This window comes from Dendrobates tinctorius, unplaced genomic scaffold (genome assembly GCF_039654945.1).
Source record: "Dendrobates tinctorius isolate UK_male_01 unplaced genomic scaffold, ASM3965494v1 ptg000107l, whole genome shotgun sequence".
In the NCBI taxonomy this organism is placed as follows: domain Eukaryota; kingdom Metazoa; phylum Chordata; class Amphibia; order Anura; family Dendrobatidae; genus Dendrobates; species Dendrobates tinctorius.
In genome coordinates, this window is record NW_027361775.1 from 5,246,988 (window position 1) to 5,263,067 (window position 16,080).

At 40.6% G+C, this 16,080-nt stretch overlaps 1 protein-coding gene across 1 annotated transcript in view; it reads right to left on the reverse strand.

Moving 5' to 3' along the window:
• Nucleotides 1–16,080, reverse strand: part of FAM83B (family with sequence similarity 83 member B) — a 150,197-nt gene that overhangs the window by 58,324 nt on the left and 75,793 nt on the right. The window lies entirely within an intron of this gene.

A 16,080-nucleotide genomic window follows, 5' to 3' on the forward strand; every position in this document is an offset into this window, starting at 1 on the left:
TTCAGTCAGGATGATGTTACCTCTAGCAACGACACAGTCAGTTTGAATCAGTGCTCTGTATAAAACACTCTCCAATTACAAATAGGTAAAAAGGGATAATTTTTAGAATCTTTGTTTAATTAAATAAATGAAAAGCTTGTCATTTTACTGTGTTATTTAATATGCTTTTGAGGCTATTGAAGCACTTGAGATTTGTGGCAAATTTATTTTCCATCAATAACATTGTTTGAAAAATTCACCATGCCTGTTAAATTTGAATTTCAAAAGATTTAAGTCATCTTTATTGAGTAAGACATCTCAGCCTTAATTGTGTTTTGTGACAGTAAATACCCAGCATGATTCTTTTGCCTTGCTCACCTCTTACTTACCCCTTAACCCCTATGTGCAGATGGAGTTTTCCACAAACATAACAGCTGTGGCTATGCTCATTCAAAGTGAATGAGAAAGATGGCAAGGCACAAATAACTTAAGTTTCTGGGATGCTACACTATTCACATAATTACCTTATCTGTATGGTTTTATACCTTTTCTCCCATTAGCCATAAGCCAAATGCTTGTAATTCTTTTAGTTATTGGAGAGGGTTGGGTGTCCCTCAGTATTTGAGTCAGCATGTATTAAACAGGGTGGATGAGTTTTTAATTCTTTTTTGTACATTTTACTTTCTAAACATTTAGTGTTATTCAATGTGTATGTCTATGCTCAAACTGATTCAGAATGCTTTTTACTGCCTTTTCCAATTAAATGTGGCCTAAGCACTTTATATTATTGCGCTATAACCTTATTTTTTCAAGGACAGTGACTTACAGAGAATAATAGCTTTCTAAACAAAGATACTAATGGGAATCAATTGAGTAAAAGGTTATATATTTTGCAAAAGTTATACTTTTTATGTTTGTGGCATGAATCTACTTAGTTCATCTGCATGCAGACACATTCAACATATCCAGGTTATGGAATTGTTATGTTTAGACAAATAATACTGTATAAACTGTCTCTTTTTACAAGTGAAAAGTCATTTTTAAGTTACTCAAGATTGTTTGAATCTATAACTGATATTATATTTAGGTATTAAAATGTGGTGTTGTACAGATTATTCCTATTTGTATGAAATCACCCTGATAATTGTAAGCAATCACCATCAGAGAAGAAGTCGATCGGATCTGGACCCACCTCCCTAGACATATCCCCATTTTTATTTTTATTTCTTGGTGCAGAGCGGGGAAGCAGGAGCTGCAACTGCAATGTAGCAGCATTTTAAGTGGCCACAGCTAATTCCCTGCCTCCCTGGTTAGTGTTTTCTCTACAACACAAGTATTGGAAGCCTGGAAAGTAAAGGTCAAAATAGCTAAAGTGGAATGTAAATGTTTGGGCACCTCTGTCCAAAATTAATGTTAATATGAACAGTTAAGCAAGTTCAAGATAAAATGATCTCTAAAAGTCCTAAAGTTAAAAATAACACATTATCTGGGTATTTTAGGCAAATTTAGGCACTTTTAAAAATTAGTGAAAGGAAAATGGGCCAATATAAAAGTTTTGGCACCCTTGGAGATTTGTGTACTCAGATAACTTTGACCAAGTTTTCAGACCATAATTAGCCTTTTCACTATCATTGTTAGGAAAGGCTAGGTGATACACATTTTCCAGATTTATAATAACTCAGCCTCCTCTAACCTTGTGCCAAAAAACAGTAGCCATGAGTTCTTCTAAGGAGCTGCCTAGCACTCTGAAAATGTACTGTATATGGTGGAGGCCCACGAAGCAAAAGAAGGCAATAAGAAGATGCCAAAACATTTTCAAGTTACCCTTTCTACAGTTGTAAATTTAATTAAAAAATGGAAGTTAACAGGAACAGTGGAGGTCAAGATAAGGTTTGGAAGACAAAGCAAAATTTCAGTGAGAGCCGCTCGTTGGATTGCAAGAGAGGCAAATCAGAACCCCCCGCTTGACTTCAAAAGACTTCCAGAAAGATTTAGCAGACTCTGGAGTTGTGGTATATTGTTATACTGCTCAGAAACAACTGCAAAATATGACCTTCATGAATGAGTCATCAGAAGAAAACCTCTCCTGAACCCTTACCAAAACATTCAATGTAAGAAGTATGCAAAATAACATATAAACAAGCCTGATGCATTTCGGAAACAAGTCCTGTGGACTGATGAGGTTAAAATAGAACTGTTTGGCTACAAAGATGAAAGTTACAGTGGGTACAGAAAGCTTTCAGACCCCTTTAAATGTTTCACTCTTTGTTTCAATACAGCCATTTGTTAAATGCAAAAAAAAGTTCATTTTTTCTCATTAATGTATACTTTGCACCTTATCTTGACTGAAAAAAACAGAAATGTAGAAATTTTTGCAAATTTATTGAAAAAGAAAATCTGAAATATCACATGGTCATAAGTATTCAGACCCTTTGCTCAGACACTCATATTTATGTCACATGCTGTTCATTTCCTTGTGATCCTCCCTGTGATGGTTTTACTCCTTCATTGGAGTCCAGCTGTGTTTAATTAAACTGATAGGACTTGATTTGCAAGACCTCACAGCTCACAGTGCATGTCAGACCAAATGAGAATCATGAGGTCAAAAGGAACTGGCCAATGATCTCAGAGACAGAATTGTGGCAAGGCACAGATCTGGCCAAGGTTACAAAAGAATTTCTGCTGTACTCAAGGTTCCTAAGAGCACAGTGGCCTCCATAATCCTTAAATGGAAGAAGTTTGGGACCACCACAAGTCTTCCAAGACCTGCCGTCCAGCCACCTGAACAATTGTGGGAGAAGAGCCATGGTGAGAGAGGTAAAGAAGAACCCCAAGATCACTGTGGCTGAGCTCGACAGATGCAGTAGGGAGATGGGAGAAAGTTCCAAAAGTCAACTATCACTGCAGCCCTCCAACAATCAGGCCTTTATGGCAGAGTGGCCTGACATAAGCCTCTCCTTAGTGCCAGACATATGAAAGTCCGCACAGAGTTTGCTAAAAAACACATGAAGGACTCCCAGACTATGAGAAATAAGATTCTCTGGTCTGATGAAACAAAGATACAATTTTTTTGGTGATAATTCTAAGTGGTATGTGTGGAGAAAACCAGGCATTGCTCATCACCTGCCCAATACAGTCCCAACAGTGAAACATGGTGGTGGCAGCATCATGCTATGGGGGTGTATTTCAGCTGCAGGGACAGGATGACTGGTTGCAATTGAAGGAAACATGAATGTGGCCAAATACAGAGATATCCTGGATGAAAACCTCCTCCAGAGTGCTCTGGACCTCAGACTTGGCCAAAGGTTCACCTTCCAACAAGACAATAGCTCTAAACACACAGCTAAAATAACAAAGGAGTGGCTTCAGAACAACTCTGTGACCATTCTTGGCTGTCCCAGCAAGAGCCATGACCTAAACCCTATTGAGCATCTCTGGTTGAGACCTGAAAATGGCTGTCCACTAATTTTCACCATCTAACCTGACGGAACTGGAGAGGATCTGCAAGGAAGAATGGCAGGGGATCTCCAAATCCAGGTGTGAAAAACTTGTTGCATTATTCCCAAGAAGGCTCGTACTAGCTCAAAAGGGTGCTTCTACTCAATACAGAGCAAAGGGTCTGAATACTTATGACCATGTGATATTTCAGTTTTATTTTTTAATTAATTTGCAAAAATGTCTACATTTATAGTTTATTTTAGTCAAGATGGGGGGCAGAGTGTACATTAATGAGAAAAAAAAATGAACTTTTTTGAATTTGCCAAATGGCTGCAATGAAACAAAGACTGAAAAATTTAAAGGGGCCTGAATACTTTCCATACCCACTGTATGCCTGCAGAAAAAGGGCAGAGAATTTCAGGAAAAGAACATCTTGCCTGTCACACTGCTGCTATGCAGGTAGATGCAGCTCCACTAGATGGCAATAGAGTGGAGGGAGGACTGCAAACAACAGGAGCATACCTGCAGCGCAGCAGCAAGGCTACCACCAGGTGGCAGCGGAATAGTAAAACAATCCAGGTCGATATTAGTCTGTAGCTCAGTACCAAAGGAATAAACAAGCACAGAGTCAGAAACAAGACAAATGGGTCATTAGCGGTCAGGAGCAGATATGCCAAAAACAAGAGACAAACAGCAGATCAGGATCCAATCCAAGTCAAATACCAGGGAGTCAAAACATGAGAAGGGGACAGTCAGCAAAAGCAGCAGGATGAAATCAGGGTACGAAGAGTCAGCTACACATGCCATAGTCAGAAACTATAACTGACACCACCTGCAGGATGCAGTGGAAAGAAATAGCTGACCTGATGCCGAACGTGGCAGAGAAAAGTTAACCCTTGACATGATCAGACCATGAAAGAGAGAAAGGATACAAAACCCAGCCTGGATCATGACATCGCCAACCATTGAGCATGGGAATAAATTAATCATGCTTTGGGGTTGTGTTTCAGCCATGGCATGGGGAACATTTTACTGGTAGAGGGAAGAATGGATTCAATGAAACATCAAATTATTGATGAAATGATAAAAATATTACACCATCTATAAAAAAGCTGAAGTTGATTTTTTTTGTCTAAAATATAGACAAAGGAAATGTGTCATCTTTAGGCCTTTTAGAGATCATTAAATCTTCAACTTGCTTAACTGTTCACAATAACAGTAATTTTGACCAGGTGTGCCCAAAATTTTACATGCCACTGTACTGTAGAAGACTGCACCACATGGAAACTTAATATGGACGCACAGAGATTATTTTATTGAGGCACGGTGGCTAATTATATAATCTGGTGCCACAATGGCCAATTGTATCACTAGGTGACATAGCGGCAAATAATATAATTGGGGGGCACAATAGCTAATTATATCACTAGGAGGCATAGTGGCTAACTATATAACGTGGGGCCATAGTGGCCAATTATATCATTAGAGGCCACAATAGGTAATTACATCACTAGGGGGCATAGTAGTTAATTATATAATTAGAGGACACAGTCGCTTTTTGTATTATCTGGGAAAACATTGGATACTTATATCTATCTGGGGCTACAATGGGTAATGATATAATCAGGGGGGAAATTGGATATTTATAATATTTTGGAAAACTGTCTATTTTTATCATCAATGGCTATTGATATTGTCAGTGGCACAGTGGCTAATTGTAATTATTAGGGAATATTGTGTTATTTATATTATCAGGGCATGCAATGGCTAATTATATCATCAGTGTGCCTTTATATTTTTAGGGGGCACTCTGGATATTTATATTGTGAGGATGCACAGTGGCAAGTATTATTTTAATCAGAGGCAGAGTAACTTGTTCTAGTGACACACTGATGGGCATATTTGTATGCTTTAAGTTGAATTCATAGACACCGCGTACATCATTTTATTCAGCTTGTCCTGTACAGGATATTGTTATTTTCATTGGCTCTCTGTGAAGATTTGCGTAAAACAAGGAATCTAAGACATTGAGACAGTAAACTCTGGGGAAAGTCATAATGGATATCGGGAGTACACGTTATGAGTAGAGTTGCCAATCATCTAGAAATTAAAGGCATCCATGATTTTTTGAAGCTGAAGAATCTTATACAGATTACTGGCTGAAGAGCCCGGCGCTGCCCGGGCATAGTAACTAACTGTGGTTAGTTATAGCAAATTATAATTATCCTTCATCCCATAGTCCTGTGCCCATATACCCATCATACATATCCACGATCCCATAGGCCCGTGCACATATACCCATCATACATATCCTCCATCCCATAGTCGAGTGCCCATATACCCATCGCACATCCTCCATACCATAGTCCCATGCCCATATATCCATCATACATATTCGCCATCTCATAGTCGAGTGCCCATATACCCATCACACATCCTTCATCTCATAGTCCCGTGCCCATATACCCATCATACATATTCGCCATCCTATAGTTGAGTGCCCATATAGCCATCATACATATCCTCCATCACATAGTCCCGTGCCCATATACCCATCATACATATCCGCCAACCCATAGTCCCGTGCCCATATACCCGTCATACATATCCTCCATCCCATAGTCCAGTGCCCATATACCCATCAAACATCCTTCATCTCATAGTCCCGTGCCCATATACCCATCATACATATCCTCCATCCCATAGTCCCGTGCCCATATACCCATCATACATATCCACCAACCCATAGTCCCGTGCCCATATACCCATCATACATATCCTCCATCTCATAGTCCCGTGCCCATATACCCATCACACATCCTCCATCCCATAGTCTCGTGCCCATATACCCATCATGCATATCCTCCATCCCATAGTCCAGTGCCGATATACCCGTTACACATATCCTCCATCTCATAGTCCAGTGCCCATATACTTGTCACACATCCTCCATCCCATAGTCAACCATAATGACATCATAATGAGCGGCGGGGCTTGCAACCTATGATGACATCAGCGTCGCCATGGCAACCATTATGACATCATAATGAGGGGCGGGGCTTGATGCACACACACTTTTTCCCCATTATGTAGATAGGGGCAAAATTGTTTGGTGAATTGGAACACGCGGGGTTAAAATTTCGCCTCACAACATAGCCTATGATGCTCTCGGGGGTCCAGACGTGTGACTGTGCCAAATTTTGTGGCTGTAGCTGTGACGGTGCGGATGCCAAACCCGGAAATACACACACACGTACGTACATACATACATACATACATACACACACTTGAGCTTTATATATTAGATTTTGAGTGTAATTATCTTCATTTTACAGTTCACAGTGAATGCAGCTGATGTGATGTGTTTGTGTCAGAATTATGGGCTGTAGACCTGTATCACTTATAATGATAATGATTTATTATGGTTTTCCAATGTGTCCATAAAAAATATTGTCTGTCTGTGATTTTTTTTCTAAGCTGTCCAGAAAATATAAAAAGTCAAGTTGGCAACCCTGATTTCAGTGCTGTGCAAATTAACTAGGACAAAGCATTTTTTTAAGTAAAATCATAAGTTGTTTACCAGTCAGTGATTCAAACCAGTTTTAACTCCTTTGAACAGGTGTGAGTGCCTCTTCACAGCAGTTAAAACTGGTTTGAATCACTGACTGGTAACTAACTTACGATTTTACTTAAAAAAAATGCTCTGTCCCAATTAATTTGCACAGCACTGTACATGTACGCTAAGTGTTAATATTTATTCTGCTTTTGATCATCGGTCCTGCAGTCACTTTATGGTTTGCAAAGTGATGGTGGGTAATAACATCTTTCTTTATGAATCAAAACTCGAAGCATACTCTTACCATTTTATGGGTTATGCTGGGAGGTATAGTTTCCCATAAAACAATATTGTATGGTAGGGATATGAAAAAGTTTGTGCAAGACCTGGGTTGGGGGCCAATTGACATGAGTCTCTTCCCCCTCCCATACTGAACACCTAGCTATGCAGCTGCATTATTATTACATGCTGTTCTCTACATTTATATTATGTGGAATGTCATCCCTTATTATTATTTACAGTGTTCTCCATTCATATTATACTGAGTGCAGCTCTTTATTATTATTATTATATACAGTATTTAGTTGTCCGGTGTATGGCATATGTTCATTAATACATTGTGATGAACTGGGTCAACTGTATTGGTCATCTTGTTATTCAGAGGGCATGAAGGAAAGGAACAAAAAAATGCACATAGGGTGAGCACGTAAGAACAAAGGGTGAAAAGTCAAATAAATTAGGGATTGTCCTATAATGGGCATAAACTAACAATGTAGGTGTAGGCGTATATGCATTATGCAGTTGTATTCATTTCACAGTTGAGTATGCTGAACAGAGCTAGGAGAAAAATAGCAAAGAGTAAAGTGCTTAGGGAACAACGGTCTGTACCCTGATGGGAAAATCTTGGCACAAGTGATGGTAAAATGGGATCTTCTTTTTTGAGTATATCTCTGCAAACATAATGCAGTCTAGGGCTCACATGTCTTTTATCAAGTGTCAGAGATAGATCTATTAGTCATTTGGTATTTAAAGTTAGGCACCCGAGGGAACAGGCCAACAGAAGCAGGAAGTAGGGGGCATCATTCTGCTGCTACCAGAGCACTATTCGACGAAGAGGAGGAAACAAATAATAGTGATGTAGTGCAAGATTGCTGAGCTCTCTGAGCCGGAGGACAGCTGCTGACATAAAGCAGTCACTTGTATTCTATGCAATATATTCGATCCATAAATGTCATCAGGGTTCAGGGCTTTGACAGTGCTGATAGCTGTTGCCCAGCTGTCTCTGTGAGTCACTGGGAAGTTTAATACTCTGCTGATACTTGGGTCCAAATTGATTATTTGCATTTTATAAGCCACTTTTCTTTTCTGTCTTGTAGCATTAGTAGTCATTGTTGGCGCTAAATTCTTCCAAATGGAGAAGGCAATTCATGAATTCAGTGCACAGTTAAAAAAAATGGTCTTTTTTTTCTGTTTTGAACTGTTTTTACAAATTTGTGTTACTAAAAGTCCCACATTTCACTACATGCCACAAAAGTTGTGTCAAAATACTGGCACACTCAAAAATGCACCAGGGGGAAATGGAGTAGAGTTGTATCAAATTCTGCAGCTTTTTAAAAACCTTCAGTTGATGAATCAGGCAAAAACATTTGGAAACATTTACCCATGAAAAAAGACAAGCAAGTACATATTAATTAGACTTAAAAAAAGGCACAAATAGAATAAAGAATTGGGTGCAAACAAAAAATGGCACAAAACACACAAAACTAAACAAAAATAGGAGCAAAGGTTATGATGAAGCAAGGTCTAAGTTTTCTTTTCTGTACTGCAGTACCCTCAGAGAAAGCCTTTCTGCATCTCCCTACTTTGATCTGCAGGCTGCCTATTGATTTAAAAGTCATGAAAGTCTTCAGAAGACTGCCTGCAGCCTGTAAAATTGCCGAATGTGGCCCATCCTCACTGTCTCACACCACTGGTAAATAGAAAGAGATGTTGCCGAGTACACAGGAGATCTGCCCAATTTATAAGTAACAGTTTTAATAACTTAAGGCCAGGGTCACACTTGCGAGAAACTCGCAGGAGTCTCACGTCTCAATACCCAGCACTCCCGCCTGCACTCGGGACCGGAGTGTGCGGCTGCATGTATTTCTATGCAGCTGAGCGCTCCGATCAGAGTGCCGACGGCAGGGCCGGGTATGGAGACACGAGACTCATGCGAGTTTCTTGCAAGTGTGACCCCGGCCTAAGGCAAGAAGAGGCTGTTTATTTGTGTCCAATGTGTGTAGAAGTAAAGAGTGTATATGTAATTGCGTAAAGTGAGTATATGTTTGTGTATACATATATGAAGTATATGTACAATGGATGCATGTATGTAGATTGTGTAAACATGTGTGAAGTGTAGTGTGTATGTGTGTGTATATGCATTTGTGTGTGTTTCAAATTTGTTGTGAATATTTTTGGAGTTTTAGAATAAAGTCTAAAGAAAATATGTAGATTTGACAGAAGAAGAAGTGTAGAGTGGTACATTTGGCAGAGACATGTTAGAACATGTGTGAAATATCATGCAGATTTGTTCCTAAAGCCCCGTTACACACTGCGATATCACTAGCAATATCGCTGTAAAGTCACCAATTTTGTGACGTTGCAGCGATATTGCTAGCGATATCACTGCATGTGATACTTACCTCCGACCGGCTCCCCCGCTAGTTAATGCTGATCGCGCGAGAAGCTCCTGGACCATTCCTCATCGGTCACTTCCTGCTGCGCTTCCTGTGGCGCCGACGAGCGACGCGTGGAGCCGGGCGGGAGGACGCAGGATCGTCTGGTGTGACAGGTAAGTAGCAATCCCCGACCCCTGCGATGTTGCTGGTGAGATCTGCCTGTGTGGCAGCTCACTAGCGACCACCTAGCGATGCACCAGTGATCCTGACCATGTCATATCGCTGGTCGGGATCGCTGGTGCATCGCTAGGTGTAACGGTACCCTAAGTCTTCGTGAAATCTATCCACAAACTGCCTTTCACAGTTTTTAATGAGAAATCTGCTTTGCCTTGCACAGGTTTTAAGTATTTTCCATTTTGATTTAGTTTGGAAACATCATTGGCATAAATACAAGGATTAGTCCGATTGATGAGGCTAATCTGTGAGAAGACCCGATGTAGACCAAGCTGCAGATCCGCATCCAAAATCTGAGGTAAAGCTTGGGATTTCTGCCATAGATTCCACTATATATATATATATATATATATATATATATATAGAAGTTAGATTTTTCCAAGGAAAATCTACTGCATGAACATTGCCTATAAATGTAAGGATATGCCAGCTGTGGCACATTTGACCTTTTTAAATCTGCGACAATCTACAATACACATAGATTAGATTTTTATACCTTTTTCAATGTTGGAGAAAAAAATAGTTGATTTAAAGTATTCAGACTTGGTGAGTAGGGCAGCGTCAGCAGTAAAAACAACTCTGTGAACGAAATATCATAGATTTGTCACTGCATAAGGTGTAAAGCAGGTGCGCATGGTCACTTCTATCTCTACAGAATCTCCCAGATGTTTTTCTCCAAAGTTGAAAGCATAGTTAAAGTCCATGTAACAATAACGCTGCCCTTATATCTTTTATTTGAACACCAATCAAGCCTCAAATTATTTGTCACAATATAAAGGACAGGGGACCCCCCAAGGTAAATTTCTGGGTGAGTCCGAGGTCACCATGACACTTTTTTATATGCTCATGGCAGGAAGACCTATTCTCCCATATTAATACAGGCTAAGTTCAGTTAAATAGAATTGTCTGGCTACATGTTAGGAAGGTAATGTACTACTGAATCTTTTTAACTCTGGGGAAACACTAGGATCAGATAGTTCCTTTTGGGCTTCCACTCTGCAAACTCAACTTTCCTGACAAATATGTTTAATTCCTTTGGACAGCTTAAATTCAAGGTGCTCTTTGAGGTACTCACGTTCTATTTCTGTTTTGACGTCTCAAATGTAAGTGTAGAACATTTGTCAATTTTAAAAGCAACTATAGAATGAATTTATTCTTGGTCTTTTCAAAACGTTTTAAAAGTGAATGAAAAACGTCAGGCATTTTTATCAGCACATTCGTCAGGTCAAATTCATTCCTGGCCACTTGATAAGATTTTTAAGAAAAATTATAAAAGCCGTAAAGTTATCAATTTTTCTTTCTGTTATAACCCTATACAAATGCTGGATATATCATTCTCAGCATGACCTTGGATTTTATTCTAGAGACTGTTCTTGAGATACAGATACAAATACACTATTGTATATTTACTATTTATCTTTCTGATAAGGAGTGAAATTCAGTGATTATTTTAATGTAAGATGTAGATGGATATGTATACATATCCAGTGTCGGACTGGGGTGGTGCCAAGGGCCCACCAATAACCTTGACTTTGGGGGCCACTTTTCACCTGCATGCAAATATTACCCGACTCTCATTGACAAATTTACTTACACTTGTATATAATAATAAACTGGGTAGTTTGGTAAATGAATGAGGAGATGCTGCTTTTATCTTTACAGATTGAATCAAGTCAATTATGCCAAATACTGCCCATAAAGTGGGGTTTAAGGCCCATGTTTGCACAGGGGCCTACCGGGGGATTCCCCTGTACCCCTATGGGCCAGTCCAAGCCTGTACATATCCATTTATAAATTATCACATTTGCAAATGCGATTAGGTTACAATTTTTTATAAAATGTACTAATACAGCTCACTTCAACAGATTGTCTTACAGTGACAATCAAAGTATAGATGAACTATCAAAACATATAAAGTAATGGAAGTGGATGTCTCAATAGGAGTCCCCTCTATGAGCTAGAAATTTTAGTTTCTTAGCTGCTAAAAGGAACCTGTCAGGTTCTCATGACCTCCAATCCATCAGCATTCACGTATGTATATGCATATGCAAATCTTGCGCACGTGCACCGCTCATTCCGGCAGCAGCATTCCATCTCTGATGTCAATTTCCTGGCTTCTGAGGCACACACTGCGTATGACTGGAAGATAAACTTACAGACATAAGCAGTGCATGCCTCTGACGCTGGGAAGCTTACACCCGGTTTCAGAGACACAGTGGCACTGACAGGATGAGATTTGAATATGTGGCGATGACAACGCTCATGCAAATTATGTTATCATGCCCACAGGGGCATAATAACATGGAAAAAGGGCAGACTAGTCTGGAACAACAACAACTAGTCAAGGCCCTCACTAGCATAGAAAAACTGGATGTTATAAATGCTTTTTTAAAGCATTTATTTAACTGCATTATGTTATGCAGGACTGGTTAAGGAGGGAATTCATTCACAAATAGCTCAATGCTGCTGGATTGGAGACCAGGGGAGACTTGACAGGTTCCCTTTAAGGTTAAAAAGACGACATAGGTCCATTGAGTTCAAATGATAATCCTAATGTGTTGATCCAGAGGAAGGCAAAAACCCCATGACCCAAAATATGGCAATTAGAAAAAATCCCTGTATCCATATTCCAATGCAGACATCTAGTATCCATAACCTGAAATGTATATTTAAGCCAATAAAAATTACTACCACAAGCACAATGTAATCCAAATAATCAATCTTCATTGTAGCATTATTTATATGACTAGCTGAAGAGCCTGGCATTGCCTGGGCATAGTAACTAACTGTGGTTAGTTATAACAAATTCTAATGATTATATTGCACATAAAAACATTTCACATCATATATTCAACACTACAGATTTGCAGCACAAATTAACTAAATGATTACCTAAATATTGCAAGTATTTTATTTTTAACTCATTCAAGAGCCTTTTGATACACAATATTTTTTGTTTTTCCCTTTTGGTGCAAAGATGAACAGATTTTTGTCATTTCCAACTCTTGAACGGGCCACATAAACTTGACCATGAGAAAAGCATAGAGATTGCAAATTGATCCCTAATACTTTAAAGGACTGTCCTTGTGCCTTGTTAATGGACATTGCAAATGCCAGTCAAAGTGGAAACTGGAGGCATTTAAAATCAAAAGGCAAATCAGAAGGAATGAGTGGAATTCTGGGAATGAAAATGTGCTCTCCTTTGGCACATCCTGTTGCTGAGCTGTGTATCTAATCCTATCCTGTGTGATACCATCTGCTGAGCTGTTTATCTAATTCTGTCCTGTGTGGTACTGTCTGCTGAGCTGGGTATCTAATCCTGTCCTGTGTGATACTGTTTGCTGAGCTGTGTATCTAACCCTATCCAGTGGGATACTGACTCCTGAGCTGTGTATCTAATCCTCTCCTGTGTGAGACTGCTGAACCATGTATCTAATCCTATCCTGTGTGATACAGTCGGCTGAGCTGTGCATCTAATCCTATCCTGTGTGACACTGTCTGCTGAGCTGTGTTATCTAATCCTATGCTGTGTGATACTGTCTGCTGAGCCGTTTATCTAATCTTCTCCTGTGTGTTACTGTCTGCTGACCTGTGTATCTAATCCTATTCTGTGTGATACATACTGCTGAACCGTGTATCTAATCCTATTCTGTGTGATACTGTCTGCTGAGCCGTGTTTCTAATCCTATCCTGTGTGATACTGTGTGCTGAGCCATGTATCTAATCCTATCCTGTGTGATACTGATTGCTGAGTGTCTATCTAATCCTCTCCTGTGTGATACTGTCTGCTGAGCTGTGTATCTAATCCTCTCCTGTGTGTTATTGTCTGCTTAGTCGTGTATCTAATCCTACCTTGTGTGATACTGACTACTGAACCATGTATTGAATCCTATCCTGTGTGATACTGTCTGTTGATCCGTGTATCTAATCCTCTCCTGTGTGTTACTGACTGCTGAGCTGTGTATCTAATCCTTTTCTTTGTGATACTGTCTGCTGAGCTGTGTATCTAATCCTATCCTGTGTGACACTGAGCCATGTATCTAATCCTATCCTGTGTGATAATGACTGCTGACCTGTGTATCTAATCCTATCCTGTGTGATACTGTCTGCTGAGCCATGTATCTAATCCTATCCTGCGTGATACTGTCTGCTGAGCCATGTATCTAATCCTTTTCTGTGTAATGCTGTCTACTGAGCCATGTAGCCATGTATCTAATCTTCTCCTGTGTGTTACTGTCTGCTGACCTGTGTATCTAATCCTATTCTGTGTGATACTGTCTGCTGTGCCGTGTATCTAATCCTATCCTCTGTGATACTGTCTGATGAGCCATGAATCTAATCCTATCCTGCATGATACTGACTGCTGAGCCTTGTATATAATCCTATCCTGTGTTACTTTCTGCTGAGCTGTGTATCTAATCCTATCCTGTGTGATACTGTCTGCTGAGCTGTGTATCTATGGTAATCCTATCCTGTGTGATACAGTCTGCTGAGCCATGTATCTGATCATATCCTCTGTGATACTGGGCTGTGTGCCTAATCTGATCCTGTGTGATACTGTCTACAAGGAAACTGTTGCTCATAGAAACCAATCACAGTTCAGCTTCTTTTAAACAGCTCTGGTGAAATGAAAGTTCCTTAGTGATTGGTTGCTATATAACCGCCTATGGAGAAAAACCTGCACACCAAAAGACTTAATCCACTTCAAATTTATGTTAAGAACCTATAACGCTGCCCTTCACCTCGCCAAACAGACCTACTTCACCACACTGATCTCACTAGCCAACAACCCCAAGAAACTTTTTGACACTTTGCACTCCCTCCTCAGGCTAAAAGCACGAGCCCCTATCAGACATTTGTGCTGATGACCTGGCCTCCCACTTTACAGAAAAAATAGGTAATATACATCAGGAAATCTGCTCCCAACCACCAAGTGCTATGTCTCCCAACAACTCCTGCATCTCCCCTGGCTCACTTTGCACATTTGATCCCATTACAGAAGAAGTCTCCAGACTCCTCTCTTCTTCTCGTCCGACTACATGCCCTACCGACCCCATTCCCTCACATCTCATCCAGTGTGTCTCTCCAGTCGTCACAACCCACCTAACTACAATCTTTAATCTCTCCCTCTCCTCAGGCATTTTCCCATCCTTCAAACACGCCATCGTTACTCCATTACTAAAGAAACCCGCTCTCGACCCATCCTGCACAAACAACTACAGACCAGTGTCCAATCTCCCCTTCATCTCTAAACTTTTGGAGCACCTAGTTTACTCCCACCTTACCCGTTACCTCTCCACTCACTCCCTTCTAGACCCTTCACAGTCTGGCTTCCGCCCCCTACATTCGACTGAACTGCACTCATCAAAGTGACCAATGACCTTCTGACAGCAAAACGTAACGGTGACCACTCTCTGCTCATTCTTCTTGACCTATCTGCAGCTTTCGATACTGTTGACCACCATCTACTCTCTAGGCTCCAGTCACTAGGCATTAAGGACACTGCTCTCTCCTGGTTCTCTTCCTATCTCTGACCGCTCCTTCAGTGTTTTGTTCTCTGGCTCCACGTCATCTCCTCTTCCTCTTGCAGTCGGGGTACCTCAGGGTTCAGTCCTTGGCCCCCTTCTTTTCTCTCTCTACTCGGCCCCAATTGGATAGACCATCAGCAGATTTGGCTTTCAGTACCATCTTTATGTTGATGACACACAACTATATACGTCTTCCCCCGACCTTACCCTCGCTGTACTACAGAACGCCAGTGACTGTCTGTCCGCAGTCTCCAAAATCATGTCCGCTCTCTACCTGAAACGCAACCTCTCCAAAACTGAACTTCTTCTGCTCCCGCCGTCTACTAACCTCCCTAAATCTAACATTTCCCTCTCCGTGGGTGGTACCACAATAACACCCCGGCAGCAGGCGCACTGTCTGGGTGTTATGTTTGACACCAATCTCTCCTTCACATCCCATATAAAATCTCTTGCCCGCTCTTGTCGCTTACACCTAAAGAACATCTCTAGAATCCGCCCTTTTCTCACCATAGAAACAACAAAAACCCTCACTGTAGTATTGATCCACTCCCGCCTGGATTGCTGCAGCGCTCTATTAATTGGCCTCCCCGTCACTCGACTATCCCCTCTCCATTTCATACTTAATGCAGCAGCCAGGGTCATCTATCTGACTAATCAGTACTCGGAAACGTCCGCTCTTCGCCTGTCC